Below are 24701 nucleotides of genomic sequence, written 5' to 3'. Positions count from 1 at the left end.
AACCAGTGACACAATTTCCCTTTTGTAATTAATTGCAACAATGGACTGTTGTTTCTCCATGGAAACTACCTAATGCTGATCATTTTGAGCTGGCTGCCAGGAAGCTCAAGATACAGCATAATGGTTACCATATCTTTGTTTTTCCCGTTTGCTACACATTGTATGGCAAAGTACTTTTGAAAAAAGGTACCGAAAACATGTTATAGAACGTGATGGTGATTTTGTACTTGGACTGCTGCGTTCATCATAACAAGTAGTACTATTTCTGGAAACGATAGCATTACAAAAGTTATTTCACTCCTTAGATAGTTTCTTATTGCAGAAAATTCATAAAAAATGTACCCCAAACTGATGTAAAAATATTGCAAAGGAATGCAGTGTCTGGGATGACTGAAGCACTCAATAATCAATTGGCATATAACCTGTATGCATTTATAGATTCTCTCCTTGATTTTTTTCCAATAGGTAAGCAAAAGCAAACATACTAATATTTAATTTCATTATACCCTTGCTGCTTCACACTCCTGGACCGAGAGCCAAGGCCAGTGGCTTTCAACACAATGAAAAGGAAACCAAACAACTCAGGGTATTATGTCTCCTTCAAGGTGAAAGCGCGCCTGGTAAACTGCAGCCAATGTAATAAAGCCCATAGGCCAAAAATAGTTTGTAGGCTTTTGGTTGTTTATTCGCTTGTTTGTTTTAACAGGAACAGTCAGCATGGAGGAAGCAAAAACAGCAGCAGAACTAGCCATACCAGTATAACCTCCAAACTGCTTCCTATCTGATCCTACAGAGAAAAAGGTTTCTGACCACTTCTCTTGCAGAAGAGCCTAAGATGGGGAAAATTGTGATGTACTACTGGAATGAGGCTCTGCAATAAAAGCCTGGATTCTTGCCCAATAGCTAGAAACATTGCAGGGATCTAATTGGATAATGTATGTGGCATTCTGTGTGGAGGCAGCTTGCCTTTCCCCTTCATTTGTCTATGGAAATGGATGAATGTTCATAAATTTGTAGATTGTGATCCTGGGGTTGTCACATTTTGTACTTTTTTCTTAACCATTTCTCTGTTTAGCGCTTTGATAGCTTCTATCAGTGGAGTATCCCAGTAGGTTCTCAGTGAAAACTTAACACATAGATGCCTATTGATTTGACTTGAAGTGAACAAATGCCCTAAATGGCTTGTCATCTTGTTCAAGCTTAACTTTTCCTAGTTTATTTGTATTGATGAGCCTATATGGTATCCTGACTATTACAGATGCATCATAGTATTTATCTGTTTTTTTTTTTAAAGATTTACTTATTTTTATTGGAAAGGCAGATTTACAGAGAGAAGCAGATAAGGAAAGAAAGATCTACCATCCACTGGTTCACTCCCCAAGTGCCCACAAGGGCCAGAGCTGAACCCATTCAAAGCCAGAAGCCAGAAGCTTCTTCTGGCTCTCCCACGTGGGTGCAGGGTTCCAAGGCTTTGGGCTGTCCTCTGCTACTTTCCCAGGCCACAGGCAGTGAGCTGGATGGGAAGTGAAGTAGCCAGGTTACAAAATGGCATCCATACGAGATCCTGGTGCATGCAAACTAAGGATTTAGTCACTGAAACATTGTGCCAGGCCCCATCTTTTTTTATCTTTTATTAAACCCTTACTGTAAAACAACTGGTGTTTAATAAGATGCCATTCTTTCTTATGTCTAATTTTCAAGTATTGTTGTTTTTCAAGTATTTTTGTAACAGTGATCCCCCCACCCCCCATATTCTGCAAAGGAAGATACTGAGACTATGAAAAGTTCTAGCACAAAAATTGACTCAAGCCCATGTTATTCCATAAGTAGTTGGGAATGAGGCTTGAAAACCTAAGATTAGGGTAGGAGGAATGTAGATTCAGAATTCTATGAACTTTATCAGGATGTATTTGAACTGGAAGATTTGAAAATGAGATAGCCTTCTAGAAACTGGGATAGCTCTGATAGTTGCTATTTGATAGTCTTGGGATACTAGGAAGACTAAGGGATCCTGACAAACCATGTGGATAACGAGTAAAAGTATCATTACATTAATAAAACTTTTTACAGTATATAAACTTCCTATAGAACACATACAATTTTAATATTCAATAGAGTTTATTGAATATTATAGAGAAGAGATTAATATCACATTGAAATAAAAATCATGGAAGATTGGGCCCCAGTAAAGAGGAAGGTTTATGCTTTATGTTTCAAAATGGGTCTTTTCCGGGACCATGCCTGATTCCTTCATTTTGCTGTTCATTAGTCCAGTACTCGTGTCAGTACCCTTGAAGTAAATTCCAAAGCCAATAATATGAAAGTATTCGGTGAGAAAAGAAAGAAGATAGAAGGAGCCTGAGCTGGAAGGACAAGTACTTCATATGCTTTGCAAGAAAGCAGCTTCCTGTGTCTTTTTCAGTTGCTTGCTATGGACTTCTCATGTCTGCCTTCTGTTATAAATGTATGCAGCCGGTCTTGAGGACATCAAATCATTCGAGCAAATAAAAGCATCTAGATCATGATCAGCACAGCATGGTTGCTATTACAGTCATGTTAGTAAATATCTCTGAAGAGCTTCCTGTGGGTCAGATCCTGTAAGGGCCCAGAGATGAATGTGAACTGGTAGTGTCCTCACGGAGCCTCTAGTTTGGTCACGCTCAAGGTGGGCATCACCATCAAGGTCAATTTCAGTTTTAATATTGCATAGAATGTGGAAGAGCCACAGAAGCATGGGGAAAATACAGGTGAGAAAGAAACCTGTATGTTATCTACAGCTATCACTCCCATCCCCAGGGCCTACTCTGACCAAGCAGTATGAATTTTCACAGGCCTCCCCATCAGTATGCCTTAAAGCAATAACAACAAAAACAATAGGAACAAGATTTCACTAGTCATCAAGCCAAGTGTTTTCATTGTGAATTTATTTAACCTCACTGAAATTCTATGTAATAAAATTGTATTATTGCCTAACTTTCCCCCAAATAGAACGTAAGACATAGAGAAAACTCATGAGACAGGAAGAGAACCAGGATTCTATATAGATTGAATGTCTCCAATGTATTAAACCATTGTTGGTTCTGGGAATACAGGGCACCATGAAAATGTATCATTTCAGTTATGTGGGATGGCAGAAGAGTAAACAGATGATCATCAGTTTGTTTACAGTTATATATTTACATATAGAGCACCTGCCATGTGCCAGGTCTTGTGCTTAGCACTGAGGTTAGACAACAGGTAAGAATGCTACAGTGCAGGGTGCCAAGTACCATAGTAGATGTTAAATATGGAGCTTATGGTATCTCAGACTGGGGAGTGGCAAGGGAATTCATAAAAGCATCATGTAGGGGCTCGGCGCGGTGGCGCAGTGGTTAAAGGTCCTCGCCTTGCACGCCCAGGATCCCATATGGGCGCCGGTTCTAATCCCGGCAGCCCTGCTTCCCTTCCAGCTCCCTGCCTGTGGCCTGGGAAGGCAGTCGAGGACAGCCCAAAGCTTTGGGACCCTGCACCCGCGTGGGAGACCCGGAAGAGGCTCCTGGCTTCGGATCGGCATAGTATCGGCCCGTTGCGTTCACTTGGGGAGTGAATCATCGGACGGAAGATCTTCCTCTCTGTCTGTCCTCTCTGTATATCCGCCTTTCCAATGAAAAAATAATAAAAATAAATCTTTTAAAAAAAAAAGCATCATGTAGGACACATTCCTTTGGGCAATTGTTCCTCCTCAGATATTTGCAAAAGACTACCCCAAGTTTTCCTTTCTTAACTAAAGAGCCAGATACCTCACTCATCCATTCATCTCCTCTGGCTCCACAAAGTCCACACTTAAAAGATTTTCCTTGGGTTTTATTTGAGGCTGAGGGTATTTTCTTCCCATATGCAGGTCAGATCATTCAGCCCCAGAAATCAGATCCTTAATTCTCCTCTGCCAGGTAATAGATACAATCTGCCTACTAGGTTTGCCTTAAAAAACATTTTGCAAAATGCCTGAATTGGAAGGAAAGACCTGGCATCTCATTGAAATGCCTGACTCATTATCTCCACGGGGAGTACCTTCAGACAGCTCTTACCTAGAAGTTTTGTCTGCAGCATTTTTCTAGCCTTGCATTATATTCATATTTATTACAAGGGCATAAGTAGTGTCTGAGAGTCTATCTGCTCAGCACTGCAATGAGATTTTTTTTTTTAATATTCAAAATGTGTAGACGTTTCAGCCACATTCTAACCTGTAGGAGAATGTGTCTCTATGTATATGTAGATGGATACATGAGGAGGAAGTGAATTTTGTACATGAGTGCGTTAAGAAAATTTGTGCTTACAGGCATAATTTTCTGTGTGTGTGTGTGTGTGTGTGCACGTGTGAACATAGAATGATTTAGCTGTGTGCAAATATTTCTGCAAATTTCCAGAAGGGCTGACATCATAAAATTATCATTCCTTTGACTTCCTGGATAAAGAAGCCATTAGGGATTGTTACAGTTGGGATTATTTCATTTTTATTATGTATTTTTCATAAACTAGTTTCTGGTGAATGGATTAACAATAAGTGCAAATAATCATATATAATTGAACCAGCTGTGTCAGAGAACTTTATAGCTTGCCTCATTTCATTTTCCAGAACAGTTCTATAAAGGAGGCACTATTTCAGTCACCATTTCATATGTGAGTAAACTGAAGACAGGGATATCAGGTTATTTATTTAATGTTGTACAGCTCAGAAGTAGAAAAGCCAACAATTTCAACCCAGCATTCTGATGACGGCTATCCCCATTTTTAACCACTTCAGTCTTCTGGATTCAAACCAAGCTATAATTCAGGGTTATGTATAACTAGAGTATCTCACTGAGTATGACAACTACTTATCAAGGAGTTGAAAATTAATATGGAAGGACTTGGAAACAACTGACATTTCTGGAGAAGGAGAGTTCTAGAATGCACAGTGCTTTAGTAAGAGAGATTTCTGGAAAGGCAGAACTTTCAGATCAAGCAACTGTTCTTCCTGAACTGGTCTGTGATTCAACCAAGAACAAAGGATGTAGTAAGTTATGCTTTCTTGTTGCACATGACCTTTCTTCGGGTCCTGGCAGCCAGTCTGTGGGAGGTGCTGGCATGGGAAGAGGACACAGGGGTTTGACTTTTAGGAAAAATTCCAGGTAAACCTGGTGTAGTTGCCTGAAGGCTGACGGCCAAATCACTTGGCCTTTATAAGCTTCCAGAGTTTCTGATCTTATTTCCTTGTCTTCTTTAAGTCTCTTCATGTCTTATTCTAACTGTATTTATTAGATATATAACTTCAACTTCCCTGAACTTCTGTAAGCCAGCTATTTCTCCTCTATTCTCTATTTTCAACAGCTAAACCCACAAAATTCAGGTCTGAAACAACTCAAAGGAAAAACAGAAGTGTAGAGTGTAGATTAATGTTTTAATAATAAGTTATTCTTGCTCACTATAATAATAATAAAAAGTAACACAGATATAGGCAATGAGAAAATAACTATTTCCTTCGAGTTGCTTTGTCATCTTTCATCTTATTTTTTAAAAATCATTTTTCATTATTCCCTTCACATCTTTTTCAGTGCCCCCTATAAACATTTTTTTAAGATTTATTTATTTTTATTGGAAAGTCAGATATATAGAGAGGAGGAGAGACAGAGAGGAAGATCTTTCGTCCGTTGATTCACTCCACACTCAGCTGCGATGGCTGGGGCTGAGCCAATCTGAAGCCAGGAGCCTGGAGCTTCTTGTGCATCTCCTACACGGGTGCAGGGTCCCAAAGCCTTGGGCCATCCACCACTATATTGCCAGGCTTCAAGCAGGAAGCTGGATGGGAAGCGGCGCTGCTGAGACTAGAACTGGCACCCATATGGGATCCTGGTGCATTCAGGGTGAGGATTTGAACCGCTATGCTATCATGCCGGGCCCGCTCCCATAAACTTTTAAAAATAAATATATGAGGCTAGCACTGTGGCACAGTGCCTTAAGCCAACAGCTGCAGTACCAGGATCCCATATGGGAGCCAGTTTGAATTCAGCTACTCTATTTTTGATTTAGTTCTCTGCTAATGTGCCTGGGAAAGCAGTGGAGGATAACGCAGGTGCTTAAGGCCCTGCTTACCTGGGAGACCTGGAAGAAACTTCTGACTCAGTCCTAGCCATTGTAGACTTTTCTGGAGTAGATCAGCAGATGGACGACATCTCTCTCTCTCTCTGTGTCACCTCCCTGCTTTCCATAACTCTACCTTTCAAGGAAATAAAATAGTAACTCTTTAAAAATAAAGCAAATGCACACATTCATACAGTTATTTTGGACAAAAGGCTATTCATGTAATTTTTTAAAAAGATTTATTTATTTTTATTGGAAAGGTGGATATACAGAGAGGAGCAGAGACAGAGAGGAAGAACTTCCGTCCGATGATTGACTCCGCAAGCGGTAGCACCCTTTTTTGGCTCCTGGGACAGATGTCCTCAATCTGTGCAGTTTTTGTGGATAGCTTTGGCAGCAGCGTAAAGCAGAAGCCTTTGGACCCTTACAGTGAGATTATACAGTAAGTTCCTGGCATTTACTCACTGTGTGACCTTGGACAGATAATTTTCCAATCCCATTTCATTTTCATCATTTGAAAAAGAGAAAAAAAGCTTAATGTTGATGTAAAAAAATTTCAGGAAGAATAAATCAGGTAACTAATGTATGTGAAAGAAGAGTGGGGAAAATTGTAAAAGCCAATAAAAGTATGAGTTGTTACTATGATGACAGCTTAGGCAAATAAATTGCCTGAATCAAAACAGGGATATGTTGGCATCTGAGCACCATTTTTTGAAGCAAAGGAGAGCCCATGTGTGTATAGCTAAGGGGTCTCGTAGTACTGTATATTTTACTTGTGCTATTATGGGGCACAGAGTCTGATGGCACACAGAGAAGTTATATATAGTATTTAGATAGGATCATTAGATAATTTTGAGTTCATATCAGAAAGCCAAGCATAAAGTATGGTATGTTATTTCGAAAATTAAGGAAGACACCAACCATTGGAGCTCTAGAAAGTTTCAGTAAACACCATTGGAAGAGTCTGAGCTTTAAAGTGGCAGGTAGATAATCAACCCTAGATAGAACAGCATCAGATGAACGTGCGATGTCAACCAAACTGGCTGAAGATGGGTGAGTAGCCCATCTTGAATACAGAGGTACAATATAGAGATTATTAATCCTCCCTTCTGTATGGACTCTGGAACCAGACATCCTAAGTAGGAATCTTGGTTCTGTGGTTACTGTCATTGAGACATCAGGATATTATAACTTCTGTATGCATCAACAATGTATTTACCTCATAAAGTTCTATTAAGGATTAAATTAGTTAATATATATCAAAAGTTTAGAAAATTGGCTAGTATATTATAGCTGTAATTGTTATTTTAAAATATTCCATAAACAAAGTTTCCTTAATTGAATATTTATAGTGTCATTCTTAATCAGGTCCCTATCTATCTCATTTTTTGATTTTGTTTTGTTTTTCTGAAAGTTGCACTTCTCGATAAGTGACTAGGTGCAATATTGTCTAGTCATACTAGGTGATTTTGTTTATCTGTGGTTTAATCTTGTCCTGGAATGCTCTTCCTATCATGTTTATTTAGAAAATTCCTCCTTTCTTTTCAAAAACTCTCAACAGCCTTTTCTGACAATTTCAGCTATGATTCTCCCCCTCCATGAATTAGAGGGGGAGAATCACTTCTTTGCACAATCTCTGGACCTCATACACATTTCTTTAGTCATAGCTCACACTTTGTACTTCAATTATTTGTTTATGGAACTATTTGCCTTAGTTAGACTATGCTATCTTGAATGAAGATGCCACAATCTTGTTATTTATTTCTTCCTGGCCCTGATCCCACAGTTTGGCACACAGCAGGAACCCAAGAGTATTCACTGATAAGGCTCAAATATAAAGAATTTCTGGTAACTACTGATTTTGTGTCATTCTTGCAGCAGCCTAACACAATGGACGCTACTATCACTTCCATTTTATGGGTGAGGAACCTGAGGTTAACAGAGGTTAAGAGAGCATCAAGATCTTACTCAGCTAATGAGTAACAGAGCTGGAACTTAATCCCAAGTCTTCTTACTCTAAACACAGTGTTTTATCCATGACAACTCTTATGTTGTCTGCCAACTTTTATTACAAAGAATAATGGCTAACATTTATTGAGTACTTGCTAGACTCCAAGCACTGAGCTAAGCCCATAAGACAGATTATTTCACTTACTCTCTGCAATAGTTCTACAGCATGTATCCCCATTATGATAGCTGTTTATAGATGAAGGAGCTAAGCATGGAGAACTCGAACAATTTACTCAACTCACACAGGATTTGAACCATGAATCCAACATGATATTACCAAGAGTCTTAAAGCTATTGATTCCAAGTTAAATTTAAAGAAAGTTACTTTCCCAATGTTTTATCATTAGGAAGTAGGTTGCTGAACCTAGACCCTGGTTGTTCTGAAAATACATTCTTTCTATCATAATTTGTAGTAACATCAGTGGTCAAAAAGGAAGAACTTGTGGGAAGGTACTTCTGAGGGGTAGGTGTTCTACTCCACTTGGGATGTGGGAGATGTCATTCCCCATGGTGCAAATTTTGAAAGGAGTGTCAGAGTTAAGAGGCAGGCTGGAGTTCATGACCTGTTTCTGTCTTGAGGGACTTACAATAAGCACATGTTACCTTTCCTGATGGGAAAAGAGAGGAAGGGGCCCTGAGCAATGACTGAATTGACTAATCCCCACCACACCTGCCCCGCAAGCACTGGGATCCCATATGGGCACCAGTTTGTGTTCTATCTATACTTCCCATCCAGCTTCATGTTTGTGTCCGGGTGACCCAGAAAAGACCCCTAGTTCCTGGCTTTACATAGGCTAAATTCTGGTCATTGCAGCCACTTGGGGAATGAACAAGTGGAGGGAAAATGTTTATCTCTATCTGTCCTCTCTGCAGATCTGGCTTTCCAATAAAAATGAATGCATCTTGAAAGAAAGAGAGGAAGACACAATAGACAATGGTAGTGGAAGAAAGCAATTTACTGAAATGAGGTCAGAACCATGTAAGCTTTCAGCAAGGTGAGGTTTTCATTTTCTGCTTGCCGAATGTTAATTTCCTTAAAAGTACATACTTAACAGAGAGGACAGGGGAGTTCATAATTTTCAATTTATTTCATTGATGTAGTCACTGGAAGTCACCCATCTTTAGTTTGGCAATGATAAGATAATAAATAAGATATATCATCTGATATCTCAGATTTATGGGCAAAATGTGCCAATTGCAATTGCCTCTGGGTGTCTAAAAATAATGCATAAATGTAGGAAGTCAGCATGGTAGTGAGTAGGATTTAGAATCTTCATGGTTGGGAGAACACTTAGACCTAGCTAGGCCTGATGATTCAAGAGACATTTTTCACTCATTAAAACTGGTGTCATGAACATAGATTTTCAGGTGTCCTCCTCACAAGATGATCTATCTTATAGAAAAACATGGGATGTTTTGAAATAACCAGACTATACAGGCCATTGCAGCGTTGAGTTAAACAAGCTCAGAAGACAGATGCATACTTCTTGTCCTGAGAACATGGGTCATGCAGGAAAGCCCTCTAGGATAATCAAATTACAGATTGGAAAATGGAGGCGATAACAGGCCTGGCACAAAGCCAGGGGATTTGGCTATAAGTCCAGTGTTCCTATTAATTTATCTTAGCTAGTTGTACCTAACAGTGATCTCTGAGGTTGAGGGGAGAGAGAATTCAGATACTTTTCTAGCACTGTGTAGTACACAGCAAAGAACAGGAGGTTGTGCTTAGCACCAGTGTTCTCAAATAGACCAGAGTACAGAATGGATTTGTAATCAAAGTCTGTTTTCAGTCCCTACCTGCCATTACTTAGCTGACCTTGGACAATTCACTTCACTTTTCTGAATCTCAGGTTTAATATCTGTGAAATGGGGATAATATGCTTCTGGGCAGAGATACTGTATAAAATGACCAAGGTATGAAAAGATTCTGGAGAAGGGATTGAGACCACGAGTCACAGACCCCTCCCTGCATCGTTCTAACAATTGATCAGCCTTCATAGTCTTTTGGTCTTCCTCTTTATACTTCTTTCATTTTGTATTCAAAAACATTTCTTCAACATTTATTATGTTTATTATGTATAAAATTCATGTTAGGTATTATGGGATATTAATAAATAGATCTTGACGAGGACAAAAGCCATCTAGATACACAAGCAACACTACAAAAGATGCCAATGAGTGATCCTTAGAGATATGAGCATAGAGCTGAAGACCAATCGTGAAGGAGTCATTGCTTCCAAAGTAACCTGAGTCTCATATCACTCATTACTTATGTTTCCCAAATTAGTGCTATCTTCCTTCAGCACCTCTTCTCCATGCACCATGCATGTAATCAAAAGGTACACCAAGTTCAAATCTTGACATTCTGGGGTCTCCCCATTCTTTCCCAATGGTCTTTTCTCTCACTAGTCTTCAGAATCCACTACCCATAACCGTCATGCTATGGTTGCTTACAGAGCCCATATCCCTCATGGGATGTTCCACTCCTAACACCATTCTCATTCACATCTCTACCTCTGTACTTAAATCTTTTTATTTGGCTATTACAAGCCAATTTTCTCATTCTTTGCGTCCCAACTCCAATTCTTCATCCTCAGAATCTATATCCAGTGAACATCTAGTTCACATAGTTTTTCTCTTAATTGTTAAAAAGCCAAGGTTATTTCAGGCTGTTTCTCTCTTAATTTAAAAGTCAATAAAACATGGATTTTTTTACTGCTTCAATGACCAGTACCTGTAATCTCATACCAGTTGAGTGAAACTCAAAGTAATGTCCTTCTGTTGTCAAAATATTGATGTTTTTGGATTGTTCAAATAGTTTCAACTACATATGGTAGGATCTTTTCAACCTGCTTTTAACTATATTACCTTTTACCAGAAATGCAATTCATCAGGTACTCACAGCCTAAAAAACAAATAAAAGTAGAGTTGTTGTGGGTAAAATGGTAACTTATCCCTTCTAGATAATTTTTGGGGTATTTCCATACAATAATGTAGGATTCTACCCAGTACAGTTTTATGGCACCTGCTTCAAAATACCAGCAAGCCGAAGCATGCTAAAATCAAGATACATACTTGGTTGTTGATTGTGAAATATGCTCAGAGACCCAAGGGACCTTAGGAAGGCTATGTAGTTATGGCTTGGGAAGTTGTCCAAAGTTAGCATCATGATAGATAATAGGAGTTATAATGACCACCCAGGGAGAGAAACAGGGACATCCTCCAAGGTCTTTGGTGTCTGGTAAGGAACATTTCTGGCCTAGGGAAGGTTAAAGTCCCAGTAGCTTCACTCAGCAACTCCTTACTACTGTATTTGTACCTCCCCACTGGCAAGGGTAAGGAATCCTCTTGTCTGAGAATCTGTTTTTCTCAAGGTCAATTTTCTATTAATCAAAACTATTTCCAATAATCATCTGACAGTGTTTTTTCTCTGTCTCTGGAATCCACGAAAGGTCAGACATTTCCCCTGGTGGAAATCAGCCTTTTTAAAGAAAATAGAAGCCTACAGATATTTGCTTAAAGGAAAGTCTCAATGACTTTTTTTTTTTCCTGCGAGGTCTCAGATTGTCACACATCTCAGTTTAAGCAACGCAGATATGTACCCCACTTGGGATGACCTGTGAAGCTACAAACTATATGTTCCACAACGGAGGTCCACAAAGTTGTCTCACGATGCACCTGTACAATAAGGCCAGCTTTATATACTCTGAATTTTATTAATAATTAGCTAATTAAATGCTTTGCCTGTATTAACTCATTTAATTCCTATAATAACCCAGTGAGATAGGTATTGTTTTTAGCTCCATTTCACATGACACAGAGGCACAGAAAAATGAAGAATCCCTTCCCTAAGTCCAGACAATGAGATGATTAGACCAGGCATTCTGAATTCAGAACATAATTTATTATTCATGTGCTATAGTTTCATCACAGCTTCTTACTGATGAAGAACCAGGCCTTCCAGGAGCAAAGCAAATTGTCTATATTTGTGAGGTACTTCTCCACTCACAGGGGATCAGTCAGTTATAAGTCATTCATTGACATGCTCCCCGTTTTCCAAGTCCTGAAACAGCGCATGTGGCCAGATGGTGGAAAGAACAATTGTCTATAAGATCATTGGTTTATATTCAGGTGCTTTCTTTTTTATTAAATATCTTTGTGTCCTGGAGGAGGAAGATTTTCTCTCTCTCCCTCTCTCGGAATCTGTTTCCCCAGCTGAAATATGGTCATTTGGAAGACTGCATCTGACACCCCTTTCAGTCCGAATCGGAATGTAGACAGTGAGAACTATGTGCTCCTAAACCTGTAGTATGAAATACATGAAATTGGTTTACCTTACCTAGATAATTTATATTAATATATATATATATATAGTCTTATTTTACTTAAAAAAAACCCTCATCTACTCTATTATTATTATTCTCTACAACACGTGTGTCTTATATAATTTTCCCCCAGTGTTCTGGCAGAGTCAAATCCCCAGAAGAGTGTACCCCTGTAGTATGTGTACTTTTAGTGCACTGGGGGGGAGGGCAGCTGAGATATTCATTCTGGATTCAGAGCTACTGATTTGGAAGATGTCTCTAACTGTGCACTGACATTTTAGTTTGAGAATCCTCCTCTTCAATACAACATACCAGTGCCCTGTCTTTGTTGCTTAAACCTATGGTACTTGGTAATTAAAAAGAAAATAAAAAGGACAGAGAAAAAATGGAAACAGCAGATTTTTTTTTTTTGAATTCTCTAAAGCTCTTTCCTCATTTGGAGAAAAATGGAATCAAGGTGAAATCAGAGCATAGAAGCAGTTCTTGCTCATGTATTGTCTCTAAGAGCATATTACTCAACAACCTTCATGAGTAGATGAGGAAATTGAGGCAAAGAGACAGGAAAACCTTTGCCTGAGGTCACAGAAAGGTTTGGACTAGATCCATAGCACCTTGTTAAACTCAGAGATTCTTACCAGTCATATTAAGCTCCTTGGTCTCGGCCCTCTCATTTCTGAAATGAGAACAGTCATTTTTCTATCCCTAAATTGTTAGTGCTTCTCTGATGAGCTAATACATATGAGACTGGTTCGGATTGATCACTTCTTGTGATTGTAGAAGCAGGGGGGGGGGATGGTGGGGGAAAACAAAGCACTAGAAACCAGAAGCATGAATGTGCTGTCTCATATGGTATGGGAGCTTAATGTGCATCTAGACAAGGGAGGAGCTTCACCAACAAGAGCTGGGGATCTCTGAGACAGTCTTCCTCTTCCTGCTGGCTGATCCGGACTGTTTGGTTTGCTTCGCATCAACTACAAACCTTGCCCATTTTGTTTATCAGATACATAGTATTTTTATTACAAAATTGCTCCTAGTGTTTTGCAAATATTAGCTAAGGTAATACTTTTCATAGCCTTATAAGGTGAGTGACAATTTTATCATGCTTTTATAGATGGAGGGATGGCGGTAATGTACTCATAATCCCATAGCTAATCAATTGAAGAGAATAAATCTGAAAAAAAAAACCCACACATTATCTTCCTTAAGAGGACAATATCCAATCATGTGAAAGGAGTTGTGTGCGGGGTTGTGTTATGTAAAGCCCTATATTCTAGGCTAAGCTTTGTCACTAAAAAGAGTTTAGAAAAATCTCAGGTCAGTTGTTTGCATATTTTCCTATCTTTATAATAAGATTTCCTATTTTCTTGCCTATTTCTGAGCCTCTAAAAATCCCACAATTCCTTTCTGCACTGTAGACGTATCTTCTCAAGTAGCAGCTTTCCTTTGCTGCCCTCAGTCACACTCTGAGCCTGCGCTGACGGATCGCCTCGAGGAACAATGCGCTTTCAGCCAGGAGATGGATCCACCAAGAGCAAGTGATCTTCCACTTTTCAGAGCCTCTAGATGCCTCAATGAGAGGACAACTCCACGAAAGTTCTTTGTTGTTGTTCATTTAGATTTAATGAGGTAATTACTGTCTGTTATTTAAATGTTATTGAGTTATTAAAAGAATGAGCAAGTTCTTTCCTTTCATCATGTTTGTTTACTATCTGTTTGGGAACAGAATGCTATTAAGCAAGCATTATCAAACATGTTTTTCCCTTGTGCTATAAATATTCATTGAATTGAGAGGCAGTTCAAGACACTGCCGTCACTTTTCCATATGATCTTGGGAATATCCTTTAAGCTTGGTGATCTTGAGGAAGCCCCCTTAAGTACTTGAGCACAGGACTTACTTTGAAACAAAAGTACATTGCAGGGATGAAATAAACCTCTCATGCATAACATCTGCAATTTATTTTATGTTTGAGGAATCAGAAGGCTGAGATGAATAGAATTGGTCATGAGTCTTACAGTCTTGGCCTCAATTTTCTCACCTAATCTGAAAAAGTAGTTGTGTTAAAAGTCTGCCATATGCTAGTTTAATAAACAATAGCTTGGTAGAATTTTGGGTTGAACAATATTCTGAGTTTGTGACTCTTCTTGCCAGGGAAGGAAGGTAATCTGCCCTGATTAACATAATGTATTATTTCTTTTTTTAAAAAAAGATTTATTTATTTTCATTGCAAAGTCAGATATACAAAGAGGAGCAGAGACAGAGAGGAAGAGCTTCCATCCGCTGATTCACTCCCCATGCGGCCGCAAAGGGCAGAGCTGCACTGATCCGAAGCCAGGAGCTAGGAACCTCTTCCAGGTCTCCGGCGTGGTTGCAGGGTCCCAAGGCTTTGGACTGTCCTCGACTGCTTTCCCAGGCCACAGGCAGGAAGCTGGATCAGGAAGTGGGGGCCACTGGGATTAGAACCTGTGTCCATATGGGATCCTGGCACATGCAAGGTGAGGAAGGACATAAGCCACTAGGCTATGGCGCCACGCCCCATAGTATATTACTTCTTTAAATATTTATCCATTTATTTGAAAGTGAGAAAGTGACAGACAGAGATAGATCTATCTTCCATCCTCTGCTTCACTCCCCCAAAAGACCACAGCCAGCACTAAGTTAAGCTGAAGTAAGGAGCCAGGAATTCCATGCTGATCTCCCACATGGGTGGTGGGGCCCTAAGCACTACTGCCTTCCAAGGCACATGAGCAAGAAGCTGGTTTGGATGTGGGGCAGCTAGATTACACAATTTTTGGAATCCCTGATCTTACTGCATTCCCACAACCACTCTTTAGGGGTAGGCTTCTCATCTGTTTTTCCTGTGAGGACAGAGAAAGGAGAGTTAAGTCAGCCAAGACTTGTAGTAAGTAGTATGGGTAACTGCAACACAATTCTCCAATGTTGCTGCTCCTAAGAACATGCAGTTCATAGCTTATGTGAAGCCGAGACTGGAGATGGGAAAATAAAATGTGATATTATCTATCATGAATTTACTCCTACCTCCCGTATTCTCATTGTTGTGTAATTCTTTCCCCTTGAGTATGGACTGAAACTAGTGTTTTGATTCTAATGAATAAAATGTGGTAAAAATGATAGAATGTTACTAATGAAATTAGATTATGAAAGACCGTAACTTCTTTCTTACCCTGTTTGCACTTTCATTTTCTAGGTCTAATGATGCAAATTGCTATTTCATGAACTGTCCTACATGGCAAGGAATGGAAGGATGCCTCTTTTTTTTTTTTTTTTTTTAACAGCTACTGAGGAACTAAGTCCTTAATCCAAATGCCAGTAAATAACTAAATCACATCAGTGGCCAATTGAGCAAGCTTTAAAACTGATCCTACCACAGCCAAACACGAAGACTAGCTGACACCTTAATTCTATCATGGAGAGAGGTCCAGAGACACCCAGTTAAGTCATATACAGTTTCCTGATCCCCCAAATTGTGAACCAATAACTATACCTTGCTTTAATACTCAAAGTATTGGATAATTTCCTGGGTGGCAATATATTTTAAAACCAGAAACACATAATGGATCAGACCACAGTGAACGGGATGCATCAGCTGCATCTCTTCTGCCTTTAGTCTTTACTCCCAAACTCTTCCTCCTATCCACGTGTTGTTCAACATATTCTATTTGGGACTATAAGCCTGAAAAAGAGCAACTAGATAGTGAGGATTCAGTAGGTATGAGACTTTACTATTTTTTCCCCAAAAGAAAAAACTCTCATTTACAGCCTGGGTCTCTATGATCATGCTGATTTTCAAGGTTGCTTAAAAATGTGGTTAAGTGACGTGTCAACCACATCCAGAAGACCGGATTATGTCATTCAGTCCACAATAGTTCCCAACTGACATTTTTGAGTCTGGCATTAAATTAATATATAGAGGGTGTTGTAACAAACAGATTAGCTCCGGTTTTGGTACCTGAGGAGTGATCATTTTCTTGTCCATCAACAATTAATTGTTCTAACTTCAACTCCATTCTTATAGGATTTGTTGGCCCCTGATCATTTCACGAACATTCCTTTTTCAACTTGTTCTCTCCCCCTAAAGGTACAGCCTTTTTAAGAGCTCCCAGAAGACTCCTCAAGTTACTTGTCTTGTTTGCAAAGTATGAATTTGATTTCATGTCAGTGGTGATGATTTTTGTCAATACTTTAAGTAAAACTTTACAACTAAACATGTTTTACCCTTTTGCATTTTCGTTCTAGGCCTAGGATAGGCAGGAACATGATTCTCATTTTCCTGGTAAGCTCACTGAAATCCAGATGATGCTTATTCTTCATGTCCTTCTTGAGCAATGTACATGTGTGGACACATATATACAGAAAGCTGAATAGCAAAAATTCAGCCGAAGGAGCACTTAAAGTGGGACAACGTCATGGGTAGCTTTAGTCCCCCATTATCTCCAATAGCTTTCTAAAGCAATCTCATATATAATCAGGAAATTTTATAGAGGGGAGTGAGAAGCTGGACAGCAAGATAATCCTGACTCCTCAGAAGCAACAGAAGGAAGCAAGATTGTTTGGAAGGAAGGATTTGTGGGGTTGTATCTGGAAGGCGTCTCTAAAGGGAGCGGTTGTTGTGTGTGTGCCAACCCAACAAGCAGAGGAAAGAGTTGTGGATAGACTGCACAGAGGTCCAAAGTTCAAAGTATAGCTCAAGAAAGGATACTTGTCACGTAGAGAGTAGTTCATGGATGAAATTACCCATGTCTGCAGCAGAGATCTCTCTGTTGCTGCATTTGATGAGATTGGAGCATACCTTGCGTATTCCAATAACCCTGAGATTCTGTTTATCTGGGATGAGCTGTCAAGAGATGATGTTCAAACTCATGAAATGCAGGAATTCCGATGCCATGTGTTCCTCTTTGGATCTTGGATCCTGCCTCTTGATCAGTGTGGGAGCACAGCCCAGCCTCAAGCTCTTAAAACAGCATAGAAATTGCTTATGAAATAGTCCATGCCCAGTTTGTCAAGCCTCATTGTTTTAGCTCACGAATGTCTGCCACCATTTCCACCATACTGTCTTTGATGCAGAATTGCTAGAAATAGTTCAAGGAAGCAGCCAAGGGAATCTGAGGTTGCAGGGTTTCTCGTAGCCCCTCTGCCTGCTTTCTCTTAGCCTGCTTTATTTCCTTTCACTAGTAGCCACTACAGCGTATGTCTGTCTGTGGGTTGTGGTATAGTGGTGGGAGGCAGAAATTTCTCACGTAGATGCTGGCCTGAAGGCAAGCTGAACACCTGCACTGCTCCTCAGAGAAGAGGACTTACTTCATGTGTACTCCTTGCTGAGAAAGCTATGCTCATTTTACTCAATATTTGATTTTCTTGATTATGACAGGAGCAAAAATATATATATATATATATATATATATATATATATATATATGTGAGGAGGGGGATAAAAAGAGAAAACCCAGAAAGAGCTGGAGGGTATGTGTGGGGTAGTGGGGATACTGAATCTACTGCTATGTAACCAGCTAACAGTGATACTGCATGTTTATGGGCTTCAGTTACCATGGAGACTGTTACGTAACTCCAACTGGTGGTGAAATTTCATACTGCTTGTGGTGGCGAGCGATATTTCAGTCACTTAGGGCTACTTTTAAAGAGGACAAATAAAGTAGCCGAGGGGCCCTTTGTCTTGTTGGCTACAACCCGCATCAAGTTTCAGTCCGGCATGCCAGTTGTTTTCCAGTTTTCTGGTGTATAGCAAAATGTTCCCAATTATTCTCTGAGAAGAGCTGGGATTTACTCCTCTCCTCAGTCTGAAATGGCTAGGTGTAGGGCTCAAAGCAAAATGAAATGTAAGTAAATAAATAAGCAGCACCCTTTGGGGTGGAAAGCCTGTGTGGAAAAATTCAGCTTGGAAAGTTTCTTTTCTGGGAAAGTTGAGAACTGAGAGGAGGGCCTCTGTTCACCAGAGCAGAGTTCAAAGGCCAAGTACATCCTCCGTTTTCCCTGTCAGTTTTGCTTTCTCTCACTTATATACATACACTTGAACCTGCAGGCGTTCACATCCTTCCTTCTAAATGCATTTACAGGCATGCCTGTGTAGATTCAGACGCTCACATGCTCCATCAACAATCTATACCTTTGGTTGTGCACAAAATTCATTCCCACTAAAATACATCTTTGAACACATACATTCATTCACTCACATATCTATCTTGATTTACTCACACATTAATTCACTCCTTCATTCCTGTAGATATCTTTAGTGGACACTAGAATGGACCATATGGAACTGCTGCTGTTAAAGTGTTACGAAAATTTCATATGATTCAGCATATACACACATTTACATTCATACAGATACATATACTATTGCACGTATCTACTGTGTTGCAGATTTTCTGGATCTCTAAGCCCATGGATATCTGTATTTCATGTTTCATGTTTCTTCTTATGCACTTTCAGATACACTAACACATAAATATTCACATGTTTATTTTTCACTTCTTCTTTTTATCGTAATATCCTCTCATTTATACTTTTCAATCCTTTTGTCTGTTTTGTCAGACCTAAGCATGCATCCTGATTTATACACACTGACATGCAGGAAGTTTAAAACCCATATATGTTATATCATTCACTCATTAATATACCCTCACTATAGAGGTACTATGGATTCAGAATTTTGCACAAACTGCTGGATATCTCTTTATGATCTCACCAGATCCACATGAGCCAATTTAGAAAAGGATGGAGAAATGGGGCTAGTTCTATTGGGCAGGTAAACTAAAACAAAGCAAAGAGTTGCCCAAATTAACAAAAGATGAAGAAGAAATTGGAACCCAGATGCTTTGATGCCAAATTTGGAGCTCTTGGACCAGTGGCACCCACCTGTGACTGGTAGAGCAGCCATTTTGGCTGAAAACACTCCACATGAGGGATTGGTATTCTGAATCTGCCTGGGGAGAAGCCTGTAGGTGGTCAATGACAGGCTTTATAGGTGATATCTGTGGCCACTTTCCTACCTCACCTAACACTAGAATAAAAGTCATTCCATTTACCCATATCAAGTTTTCTAGCTTTTGCATCCCTTTTCCTTTCCTAATTCTCTTCTTGTATTCCATACTGCCTTGCAATGGTAACGGTTGCTTTGTGATACCCATTTTTTTTTCATGATTGAAAACAACCATCTGTGTGATATCCAGAGGATCAGAAGAACCCATTATTTGTGCTGAAGATTAACAAACTTATCTATGCTGCTTATATTCCAGATAAATTGATAGAAAAATAATTTGTTGAAGTCAATTTGACATTCAGTTAAAAAAAAAAAAAGGACTTTTTGCTGGTGCTATTTGCATAGTATGCTAAGCTTACAACTACAATGTCAGCATCCCATTTGGGCACTGGTTAGTGTCCCAGCTACTCAACTTTTGATCCAACTCCCTGTTTATGGTTTGGAAAAAACCAACAGAGGATGGCTCAAGCCTTTGAGACCCTGCAACCAAGTGGGAGACCCAGAAGAAGGTACTGGCTCCTGGCTTTGGATCGGCTCAGTTCTGACCATTGTGGCCAACTGAGGAGCAAACTGGTTAATGGAAGACCTGTCTCTCTGTCTCCCCTTTTCTCTGTAACTCTGCATTTCAAATAAATAAAAAATCTTTTAAAAATAAAAAAAAAAGATGACTTCAGAAACTGTTCTGGAGTAGTAGATTTTTGAATTCAGAACTGGAGCAGCCAGATGCTTCTGGAAATAGAATATTTGAAATTTAATGCTAGAGTTAGAAACCTCTGTAGTTAAGGGATTTGGATTTGAAAGGTTGCTAAAATGGAGATAATAGTTGAACTTAGGATAATTTTGTTGTAGAGATAAGGTGAATGTAAAGAGCTCTCTTCATTGGCCAATTGGTTAGCTTCTATTTATTTGCCTGTCAGATCGGCTGTTCACCTCAGTACAACCTGCTTTCTGACTGAAGAGGCTAATAGGCCTCCATAGGTTCTGGTGCCATTAGACTTCTGGTTGAGCTTGCTCATGAAGATGCCTGGCAAATGATAAAGGAAATGATAGTGCAACCAAGGTATTTCTCATCTTCCTCCCTACAGTGTTTCCTTGAACCTGACTGTACCTCTCAGCCACCTCTCAACCAATACCACCGTCTTCCTCAAGGTCGCCCTCTCAACAAGATGGTTGCCTTCTCAATTTTAGTAGCTCTCTCTTTCTACATCTTCAGGCTTAAGAGAGGTGACACAGCCTCTCTGTATGTACTGCACTATGCCTTGTTATTTTGCTACAGTCCTCTTATCCCTTTGAAAATAGTTTCTTTTCTGACATTCCTTAAATTCCTTAATCAACATGTGCTGCTTGTTTCCTTGTAGTAGTAAAATGCAAGAGAGGTTTGTAAGAAGCAGATTTGTTACTATTCTTCTGAGTTCTAGATACACGTTATAGAGGAGAGGAACATGGTTAGTTTTTCCTGTATTGGCAATAGTGTCTTAACATATTCTTTGTTGCCACAGTGATTCTCCTATGGTAACCCCTAAGCCATATACAACATGTTTGGGGACATTTCTTTTGTTTTAATATTTATTTATTTGAAAAGCAGAGTTTCAAAGAGAGAGGGACACACACACACACACACACACACCTTTCATCCACCGGTTCACTCCCCAAATATTTGGAATGGTTGGGGCTGGGCCAGATCAAAGCCAGCATCCTGAAACTTCATATGAGTCTACTACATAGATGGCAGAGGCCTCAGCACTTAGGCCATCTTTTATTAATTTCCCATATGGATTTGCAGGGAGCTGGGTCAAAATCAAAGTGACTGGGACTTAAAGTGGTACTCATATGTGATGCAAGATTTGCAGGCTGTGTGACTTAATCAGTTACATCAAAATTCTGGCTCCATGAGTGGGGGCATTTCTACACCACAAACCTATTTGAAGTCAGAATTCCACTCACTTTGAAGGTGTACATATCTCTCACTTAAGCTTGCATTGTACTCCATGGTCTTTCATGAACAGAACCCAAGGTTTGGTTTCCAAGTTACAACATGATCATGATCAACTCTAGGTGTCGGGGTCCCTTGGCCAGCAAGTCAAACCCAGACACTCGTTGTCTTTGTGGAACCTTTATTGTAGAGATGGCACAGCAAAACCGGTGCACAGCGGCCGCCACATCACCAGGCACGCAGCAGCTACATCTTGGTGAGGCGCGCTCTCTCCCTCTCTCCTCCTCCCATTTCTCTGGCTCCCTTATATTGGGTAACTCAGCCAATCAGCGTAAAGGTCACATCTGCACGCAGCGGGCAGGCCAATCCTCACTCACATCACACTCTGTCCACGTGCCATCCACGCACTCCTGGGCCAATCACAGCAGACTTCCTGAGACTTGTTTTTTCTAGCATAGGAGGAAGCAGCAGTTCGGTGCCGTCCGTCTAGGGTGTGGGCTGCAGGCTCTCTACATCTAGGAATGGGCCAGAATTTAAAAAGAAAATCATTGATACCTCATAGGACTTAAGAAAGAGGAGTGCTGAGGGGTGCAATCATTTAGTAGTAAGCAAAGACAAAGGAGAGGTTTTCAGCTCCAACAATCAACATTTCCATCACAGTTGCCTGAGCCTGTCCATGAAATTGTTTGATGTTGCCCTTCAAAGTGTCGCAGAAATACACCCAGAAAAGCAGAGAGGAGAGCTATTTCCTTGGAAAAGTTTGCACAGCAAATTTGCAGTGAAATAATATGAAGGTGCAGGACCATTCACAAATGGAGCGCAAGAATTCCTAACTCCCCTGCATCATTCTTACCGTGAGAAGTATGGCATGTACCCTGCTTCAGTCTTACCCTTAGAAGCATAGTATGGGGAAGGATTCTAATTTCTCAACCTCATTCACCACCTAGATCTCCATTAACATTCTTAGAATTAAACATTTTTTTTTTCCCCATGAAGGGTTGAGAAGGGCAGTTATAGCTATCTTGCCATGGCTCTTTTTCTTCCTTCCTGATCTCATTTTCCCACTGCTGACTATAAAAACATTTAGGTGAGAACCTTGAGATCAGAAGGTTTCAGATTGTTATCTCTAGGTGCTTTAACACATTCCCCTATTGTTGTAATGGAGAATATAAGCGGGTAGAGCTCCAGAGCAGTATGCCTGTGCCCTAACCATTATCACCCATTATTGTCAGTGTACTTTTCTGCTTTATATCTTTAGTTTAAGATTGCTGTTAAAAAATAATTGTTGCCTAAAACAATTAGAAAAACCATTGATTTACTCTTCTTGCTTTATTGTGCAGAGTAGGAAACTTAGGCTTAGAGAGGGAAAGTGATTTGTTCAAGATTGCACAGCAAGTCTGTAAGCGGAAGATCTAAATAGACTAGGCATAGTGAAAATTCTACATGACCCCAACCTATCTATCAGTTGGCATTCACCATATAGTTTTCTCTGCATCAGCCTTGAGGTAGATAGGGCCAGGGACTAACACTGAATATTCTCGAGCACTAGAGGATGTAGTTCTGAAAGCATGACTACTAACTAGGAGAGTACCATCCAAAGCAGCTTCTTGGGATGCTTGGGGCTGTACTGTGTAAGACCACCACTTATTACCCAGAAGCCATCCCAGCAGCATCTAAGGCTCTCCATCTACTAATTCTTTGATCTAATAAAAGATTTTTCAGCTTGGAACACAAACTTACACAATGGTAGCTACATAGACTGATAGCTATGGAAAGGCTGTCTTCCAGGCCAGAAAAGGATTTTGGCTGTTGTAGTAGTAAAGTAGTAAAACTGAGTTTGGGACAGAAATCATGTGGGGAGTTCTTACAGAACATGCTCTACCACTAGAGAATTGCAAAATGTTATTTTCTAACAGACCTAAGTCATTGAACACAAAGATGAGGGAGAAGGGTTATGGCAGTAGGCCTGAGGACTCTGGAGGGGATAGCTTTGGCCTCTGATTCTTTGAAGTGAAAACATTGAGTTTTAAGTTGGCATGTGCTCCACTCAAGCCAAGACGAATGTTACCAAATATCTGATGCAGCAGTCAAAAGCAAAGGCTCTTAAATGTTAGATTGCTCTGGGTCAAATCCTGGTTCTAGCACCCTTACTAGCAGTACACTAGGAACAAATCATAAAGGCTTTCTATACCTCAGTTGTCTTATGTAAGGAATGCCTTTACTGAAGAGTTCTTATATGAGGAATGTTCTAAGGATTGATTAAATGAGATGATACATATAAAACATTTAACTTAGTGATCGGGCCCATAGTAGGTGCCATATAAGAGTTAACCATTGTCATTGCCACTTTCTAGGCTCTTAGTATGTCCTAGAAGGCAGGACCAAGTTAATGCAGGACCTATCGAAGAAGCAGAATGCCACACAAGCAGTTCCTGGGAGGGAATGGGAAGACAAAGATGAGGAAGTTATCATTTTCCTTGTCTTGGCCCTGGAGAATATTTTATTATTGCATCTGCCTTGGATCTTTATGATACCCAGTTCTTTCATCTGAAGAAACAGGATGACAAAGTTTAATTTAAAAAGTTGACACACAATTAATAGTCAACCCCACACTTCTCTGCCTATTGTTACACTTTATCTCAGAATAAATTTAAATTTGCAAAATAGCAATTCCCAAGTCATAATGCAAACAATTCTTATTTTTTCATTTAACATCTCATGTTAGTAACAGACTGAATAATTCACACCAAGATTCCTCTCATTATTTTATAATCTAAAACTCCTTTATCCTTCCAGTCTCTAGTGATCATTTTAAGATCAGATCAAGCCTGCCTTTAGTTATTTATTTATTTAAATTTCCCTTCTACAGTTAAGGTAAAATATTGAGTATTCATCTTTTTTTGTTCCTTGCTCATTTCATCAGCATTATGTCTGTCCTCCATTTGCCTCCTTTTCACTGCAAATCACAGTGCCTAATTCTTTTTGTAGCTGAATAATCTTGTTTTAAAAAAGATTTATTTTATTTTTATTGCAAAGTCAGATATACAGAGAGGAGGAGAGACAGAGAGGAAGATCCTCTGTCCAATGATTCACTCCCTAAGTGAGCACAATGGCCGGTGCTGTGCCGATCCAAACCCAGGAGCCCAAAACTTCCTTCAGGTCTTTCATGTGAGTGCATGGTGCCAAGGCTTTGGGCTGTCCTCAACTGCTTTCCCAGGCCACAAGCAGGGAGCTGGATAGGAAGTGGAGCCTCTGGGATTAGAACCAGCGGGATCCTGGGTGCATTCAAGGTGAGGAATTTAGCTGCTAGGCCACTGT

The sequence above is a fragment of the Ochotona curzoniae genome, unplaced genomic scaffold (genome assembly GCF_017591425.1).
Source record: "Ochotona curzoniae isolate NIBS_2020 unplaced genomic scaffold, NIBS_Ocur_1.0 contig_1274, whole genome shotgun sequence".
NCBI lineage: Eukaryota > Metazoa > Chordata > Mammalia > Lagomorpha > Ochotonidae > Ochotona > Ochotona curzoniae.
Note: the sequence above shows the minus strand (reverse complement) of the source record.